The following is an 8,216-nucleotide window of genomic DNA, read 5'->3' on the forward strand; positions in this document are numbered from 1 at the left end:
ACAACAGAGCAATGACTCTGTCTTAGCTACAATTATTGCGAATAATGAGCCATTACTGACGGCTTTAAAAAAAAGCTCTCCATTGATGCTGAACAAGTTGTCGATGAAAACAAAGCAGTAAACACTCCAAATGAATTTTTAAATTCCCTGGATACACCAGGAATGCGTCTACACGATTTCCGGTTGAAAATTGGCTCAACAATTTATTCTTTTTCGCGATTTAAACCCACCTAAATTACGCAACGGTACACGTTTCTACATAAAGTCAACAATATTTGTCGGAAAAGTTTAAAGGAGAAATGTTTGTGTTGCCACGTAATCCATTATTAGCGTCATAATTTTCAAACACATTTGAAAGGCTTCTATTTTTGATTCGCTTAGTTTTTGCAAAGACCATAAATAGATTTAAAGAACAAAAAATGTCTTCTTTCGGTTTGTTCTTGAAACATAAATATTTCTCTTATGGGCAACGAAATATTGCCTACTCACACGTGGAAAGTTATCATACTTTTCGTATTAGCAAAAGACTGGTTGATCAAGAACATTGTGCACAACTTAGTGCTTAGACAGTTTTCAGTTTTCAAATAATAGAAACAATAGTTCGAAGTCAATGTTATCTACTTCATTGAAAAAAATTTAATTTTTATACATTTTTAATTTAGTTAGTGTATTTTGTAAAGAAGTTATTGATTACAAACTATAGAGAAAGCTAATGTGAATAAAATGTAGTGTAGAATCTAAAAGTGTATGGTGGTTTACGTTTAGTTTCTACATTCGGTTATTTTACAATCAGTTTCGATATTTACTATCACTTTCATTTTTTTTTTTTTTTTTTTTTTTTTTGCGGAAGTTATACTTACAAAATTTACTAAGCGTAAGTATAGTGCTTTTTCCATAGAAAATTTAGTTAGTACTTATTGAATTTAATAAGTACTTTCTTCAGCCTGCACGGTAAAAAAAAAAAAAAAAAAAAAATCCGAAACGTTACTGAGTAAAAATTTTCGATAATTGCTTGCAGTTCTGGCTAAGCTTTGGCTATGTTTGCATTACTGCTTATAGAAGTTCCTTAATAAATCAGAAAGGTGCTAAGCTTTTTTTTTTGTATCCCTTCCTAAGTTTACATTAAAGTTCCAGAAACACGACTAACTTCAAACGGGAAGATCTTCGAATTTTTCAAGAGGCTTCCGAGATGATTTCAGGAAGGTTATTAACTTTTATCGGAAAACTTTCCGGGTTTTGGCTTGACATGATACTGGCAGAAATTGGCCACATCAGCTGCCCATAATTTTCCAGGAACATTCAGGAATCGTTTTTAAATTGAATAACGCCCATTATCAATCTCATATGTTATAAAATCGGCTATACTATTTTAAGCTCTATTAAAAATATTTATTTGATTCTATCAAAATAATGAGTTCAAGTTTATTTTAATCCAACTTCTTTGCCACAGCAACGCGTGGCTGGGTCAGCTAGTATATATATATATATGTGTGTGTGTGTGTGTAATCGCTTGGAATTTTTTCCTTTTCTTCTTTCTTTTTTCTTTCACTTCTCTCTTCTTTTTCTCTTTTTTTTGAGACTAACTTTTCGGGGGGGGGGAGGGTTTGTCCCCAAAACCCCCCCCTTAGCTACGCCCCTGAGCCCAATTCCAGGAATAATAAGGAAAAAAAAAAGCTTCAGTGGTTCCTCTCCCCCCCCCCCCAATCTGTACACTTCGTTTAACCCCTTTTTGGTACAGCCGCCTATGATCTTTTGGTGATGTTAAGGGGATGTCTTGTTACTGATAGAGAAGTTAAGTGGCTCTCGTCCGGAATTTTTTTGAAATTGACACCTTAAAACGTGACCTTGTTTTGTAACGGTATTTCGAAACTGAAATCAATTTACTGCTATTTATCTTTCGCTACCTTTGAAGAAAATGAGAGGGGGATCTACTTTGGAAATTTTCATAATGAAAATCAAAAGCATACAAGCTAACTTCTTATCAATGAGATCTTTCACGCGAATTAATTTCTGCAGCCGATAATTTTATTCGTATTTATCCAATGGATTGTGACTTAAATTGGGATAAAAAAGGAACTATCGATCGGATTTTTTTCGAACTGGTCTATAAACTTTCCCAGTACTAAAAATAACAAACGGTGAAAGTTTCAGCCAAATCTGTCGGGTAGTTTTTGAATTCATCGATGACAGACAGACAAACATTCATTTATATATATATAGATATATAGAGGGCGTCGTGCAAACAGACCACCACCGTGCAGTCTTCTGGCCACGGTAAAACGCGATATCGGTCGTCCAGTCGCCTGTGTCGTGTGTCTAGCGATTTCTCCCGCTGTCTGCCGCCTGTTTCTTCTGGCTTGTAAGACAATATACTGGTCATCTGCGGGTGCGGTTCCTCGTGGACGACCACTACTGAACCCCCGGATAGCTGTTCCTGTAGTTCGAAATTGTCTCCAAAGTCGTGAAACGATGCTGTGAGCAATTCCAAACTCTGCAGCCACACTTGTCACACTGCGGCCTTCCTCCAACTTCCCAATGATTTGACCTCGGGTAAAAGCATCCAGATGTCGTCTAACAGATTGAATATTCGCCATTTCTCGCTGAGGTAGGATGGACGCACTCGGTGTGATTTTAACTGCTATACGGCGTGCAATCTCTTTGCCAGAAATACTGATCTTACACCGACAACATGCTTTATACTACTCAGACACTCCCCCATTACACGTGAAATACACCGCCAGCTCTGTCATTTCCAGCCGAGGACTGCAGTTTCGTGCTTATTAGCACTCATCAGCCCGGCATAGGAAAGTGACTGAACTGGAGATGGAAAACCTCTTAAGGAAGCCAAGAGAGCGAAACAAACTGGTAGCTAATATAGAATTAGCAGACCAGACGAGAGACCGAAGCAATGGTTCGGAACTCGAAGATTGAAAGCAAGGCAAGGTATATTCAGTAAATTACCGCCCATTAGCCAGGGCTAAAGCAGAAATACGTGAAATACACCGCCAGCTCAGTCATTTCCAGCCGAGGACTGCAGTTTCGTGCTTATTAGCACTCATCAGCAGAGAAGAGGGCATTTTTTTAAATTTCTCGACAGAGAGGTTCCCGTGTCCCTTTTTGATTTATATTTATTCTGAAAAATACATAAGTTTTTTAAGCTAGGTAGGAATTTCAGTTAGATTGTGTTAAAAACGTAAAAATAATTGAACTAGAGTATTAAAGTATTTTCATTGTTTAAAGTGCATTTTGTTAGTTTATTGGTCAAGATTTGAGGGTTAGCCTCCAAGGCTTCATAAAAAGATCAAGTACAAAAATCGAGCAACTCCAAAAAAAAAAAAAAAAAAAAAAAAAAACCGACAAAATCCAATGTATGGAAAATTGAAATACACACGCGGATACTCGCGAGGCAGAGCGGAACCACAAGTATTGATAAATCGATATTAGAAATAAACTATCAATTAAATATCAAAAGTATCAGTATATCAATAAACATGAAAATTAGATACGACTAAGTCCGAAACCACATGGAAAAACGACAAAGTCCGAAAATGGAAAAAAGACAGAGTCAGAAAACACATGAAAAAACGAATATAAGTCCGAAAACCATGGAAAAACGACAAAGTCCGAAAATGGAAAAACGAAAAATTCCGAAAACACATGGAAAAACGAATAATCCGAAAACACATGGAAAAACGAATAAGTCCGAAAACACATGGAAAAACGAAAAAGTCCGAAAATGGAAAAACAATAAAGTCCGAAAACACATGGAAAAACGACTGAGTCTGAAAACACATGGAAAAACGACTAAGTCCGAAAATATAAAAGCGACAAAGTCCAATGTATTGAAATATTAAAACACACGCGGAAACTCGCGAGGCAGAGTGGAACCACAATCATCTACTGTTGACAAATGTGCCTCGGCGAGAAAAAAACAGTCGCCCGTTTTCACCGAACCGTCGATGAGCGTGAGGGGGAACACAACAGAATTTCAATGAGATTCGCACTTAATGTGGGCAGTGTCTGCTCGGAAGATTAGTTGGCGAAGCATAGTTACGCGCTGGTTTATCAGCGTGTCGGTCGAAATCGACTAATCAGAGAGCGAGACGGTATTTCGCGGTGATCACGGTAGTATTCCGGTGCTTCGCCGCGTGTCTCCTGCCGACGACCACCCTGTGGGTCTGAGCGCCGGGATTCCCTGCTGTTCAGTACTGCTTATCTGCTTGCGGCTCGGCGTTATGACCCCGTAGCTGCGCATGCAGAACCGTAGTTATGGAAGCGGGTTTTCTGCCGCTTCGTCCGAACGTGATTCCTCGATGATCCTCCCCCGTTTACCACGGGAGGTCGAGGTGCGCGCTCCGTCGGCCTGAAGTTCTTCTTTCCATCCCCCGCTCTCTTACGACGGCGAGACCGCCTTAGCGTATTGACCGTGGGCAGGAGTCTTTGAATTGACTCTCCGCCGCGCGGTAGCGGTCTGTTGTTTCACCGTCGAGTGGAGGAAAGTATGGGTGAGATTGTGCCCCCGTTACGGGCGCATTCGAAACCCGCTTTGTAATTAAAAATCTTTTGAGCTTGACTCTAGTCTGACTCTGTGAAGAGACATGAGAGGTGTAGTATAAGTGGGAGATCGCTCCGCGGTCGACAGTGAAATACCACTACTTTCATCGTGTCTTTACTGACTCGGTGAAGCGGAGAGCGGTTGTAAGAAAGCACGTTTCTGGCTCCGAGTCCAACAGTTTGCCTCTCGGGACAATCCGCTTCGAGGACAATGTCAGGCGGGGAGTTCGACTACGGCAGCACATCTGTCAAAAGGTAACGCAGGTGTCCTAAGGTGAGCTCAGCGAGGACAGAAACCTCGCGTAGAGTAAAAGGGCAAAAAATGGCTTGATCTTGATTTTCAGTACGAATACATACCGTGAAAGCGGGGCTTATCGATCCCTTTGATTTTAAGAGTTTTATGCAAGAGGTGTCGGAAAAGTTACCACAGGGATAACTGGCTTGTGGCAGCCGAGCTTTCATAGCGAAGTTGCTTTTCGATCCTTCGATGTCGGCTCTTTCTATCACTGCGAAGCGGAATTCGCCAAGCAATGGATTGTTCACCCACAAACAGGGAACGTGAGCTGGGTTTAGACCGTCATTAGACAGGTTAGTTTTACCCTACTGATGACCGTCGTTGCGATAGTAATCCTGCTCAGTACAAGAGTAACTGAAGGTTCGAACACTTGGTACATGTGCTTGGTCAAACGACCAATGGTGCGCAGTTACCATCCGTGGGATTATGACTAAACGCCTATAAGTCAGAATCCCGTCTAGTTACTGCAACGATACTGTTCGTGCCTTGAGCGTCGGAGGAGAACGATGGTCAAGGCGTACATCTGGACCCGAGCGGACCAGACTACTTCGCTGTCGAAGTCTCTTCGAGATGGAACACCCCTGGGACCATCGAGACTGTGTGGTCCCCGTTCCGTAATACCTACCTTCCAGGTCTAACTCGAGGGCAAGAAATCCTCTGTAGACGCCCTAGGTGCGTCAGGGTGTCGTACGTAGTAGAGCAGATACCACACTGCGGTCTACTGAGACTCATCCTCTGACTGGGATATTTGTGTCTGCTCCGCAGACCGAACGCTTCCCTGCTAAATTTCTCGACAGAGAGGTTCCCGTGTTCTGAACATCGGGAAAGGTTTTTTATAAACTGTCAAAGCGGTTTCCGTGTTCTGCACTTTTACAGCAAACCAGCAGATTTCGCTCTTTTTTTTAAACTATCTTAGAGGTTTCCGTGTTCTGCACTTTGACAGCAACCAACATATTTCTCTCTTTTTTTTTAAAATAACTATTGGAGAGGTTTCTGTGTTCTGCACTTTGACAGCAACCGACAGATTTCGTTCTTTTTTTATAACTTCTCGACAGAGAGGTTCCCGATTTTTGAACATCGGGAAAGGTTCTTTTTTTTTAACTGTCAAAGCGGTTTCCGTGTTCTGCACTTTTACAGCAACCAGCAGATTTCGCTCTTTTTTTTTAAAACTATCTTAGAGGTTTCCGTGTTCTGCACTTTGACAGCAACCAACAGATTTCCCTCTTTTTTTTTTAAATAACTATTGAAGAGGTTCCCGTGTTCTGAACATCGGGAAAGGTTTTTTTAACTGTCAAAGCGGTTTCCGTGTTCTGCACTTTTACAGCAACCAGCAGATTTCGCTCTTTTTTTTAAAATAACTATTGGAGAGGTTCCCGTGTTCTGAACATCGGGAAAGGTTTTTTTAACTGTCAAAGCGGTTTCCGTGTTCTGTACTTTTACAGCAACCAACAGATTTCGCTCTTTCTTTTTAATAACCATCTTAATGGCTTCCGTGTTCTGCACTTTGACAGCAAGCGACAGATTTTTCTCTCTTTTTTTTAAAATAAATATCGGAGAGGTTTCCGTGTTCTGCACTGTGACAGCAACCGACAGATTTCGTTTTTTTTATAACTATCGGAGAGTTCAAGCTTGTTCTCGCGTGTTGAATCTATATACTTTTCTCCGCACACACCTCACCACTTCGCTGTAAGTCTCAGGTTTCGCACCAGCAGTACCCGCACGGCGATGCCCGTGCTAAGATGTTAAAGGAAATCCGTTAAACAAAAAAAAAAATCCCCCCCCCACTTACATTTTTCTAATGTGAAATGATCATTTTTCTTCAACTAAAATTCGTATACACCTTTTAAAAAGACCATTAAAGTCTCTTTTTGATTTATAACTATTTGGAAAAAATACATAAATTTTTTAAGCTAGGTCGGAATTTCAGTTAGGTTGTGTTAAAAACGTAAAACTAATTGAACTAGAGTATCAAAGTATTTTCATTGTTTAAAGTACATTTTGATAGTTTATTGGTCAAGATTTGAGGGTTGCTTTCAAGGCTCCATAAAAAGGTCAAGTACAAAAATCGAGCAACTCCAAAAAAAAAAAAAAGGACAAAATCCAATGTATGGAAAATTGAAATACACACGCGGAAACTCGCGAGGCAGAGCGGAACCACAAGTATATTAGAAATAAACTATCTATTAAATATCAAAAAGTATCAGTATATCAAAAAGAATGAAAATTAGATACGACTAAGTCCGAAAACACATGAAAAAACGAAAAAGTCCGAAAATGGAAAAACGAAAGTCCGAAAACACATGAAAAAACTTTTTAACAAAAAAATTGAACCGCCGAAAAAACTAAAAAGCAAAAAATAATAAACCATTTTAATTAAACCTTAATAACTAAGTTCTTAAACTGATGTAAGTATACCTAAGTATATATTTTTGTAATAATTTAGAGTTTTTAATTAACCTTAATAACTCAGTTCTTGAATTAATGTAAGTATACCTAAGTAGTTTTGAGTCGGTGCCAAACAAGCAAATTAATTATTTTTGTAAAGCGTGAGGCGCAGCGGTGGCGTATGGCGACACGCCCCTTCGCCGGAAAATGCCGAGCGTAAGAACTTAGTTATAAGGGTTTATTTAAAATGGTTTATTATTTTTTGCTTTTCAGTTTTTTCGGCGGTTCAATTTTTTTGTTAAAAAGTTTTTATTTTATAATTTTTTTGTGGCTATAAGCTACTAATGTGGCTTTAACTTCTCGACAGAGAGGTTCCCGATTTTTGAACATCGGGAAAGGTTCTTTTTTTTTAACTGTCAAAGCGGTTTCCGTGTTCTGCACTTTTACAGCAACCAGCAGATTTCGCTCTTTTTTTTAAAAACTATCTTAGAGGTTTCCGTGTTCTGCACTTTGACAGCAACCAACAGATTTCCCTCTTTTTTTAAAATAACTATTGAAGAGGTTCCCGTGTTCTGAACATCGGGAAAGGTTTTTTTAACTGTCAAAGCGGTTTCCGTGTTCTGCACTTTTACAGCAACCAGCAGATTTCGCTCTTTTTTTTAAACTATCTTAGAGGTTTCCGTGTTCTGCACTTTGACAGCAACCAACAGATTTCTCTCTTTTTTTTAAAATAACTATTGGAGAGGTTTCTGTGTTCTGCACTTTGAAAGCAACCGACAGATTTTGCTATTTTTTTATAACTATCGGAGAGGTTTCCGTGTTCTGCACTGTGACAGCAACCGACAGATTTCGTTCTTTTTTTATAACTTCTCGACAGAGAGGTTCCCGATCTTTGAACATCGGGAAAGGTTCTTTTTTTTTAACTGTCAAAGCGGTTTCCGTGTTCTGTACTTTTACAGCAACCAACAGATTTCGCTCTTTT

General features: G+C 39.6%; 1 pseudogene; it reads right to left on the minus strand.

Moving 5' to 3' along the window:
• Positions 1 to 4,552: 4,552 nt before the first annotated feature.
• LOC129233373 (uncharacterized) lies at positions 4,553 to 5,117 on the minus strand (annotated as a pseudogene).
• Positions 5,118 to 8,216: the final 3,099 nt, after the last annotated feature.

Source organism: Uloborus diversus, unplaced genomic scaffold (assembly GCF_026930045.1).
Source record: "Uloborus diversus isolate 005 unplaced genomic scaffold, Udiv.v.3.1 scaffold_362, whole genome shotgun sequence".
In the NCBI taxonomy this organism is placed as follows: Eukaryota; Metazoa; Arthropoda; class Arachnida; order Araneae; family Uloboridae; genus Uloborus; species Uloborus diversus.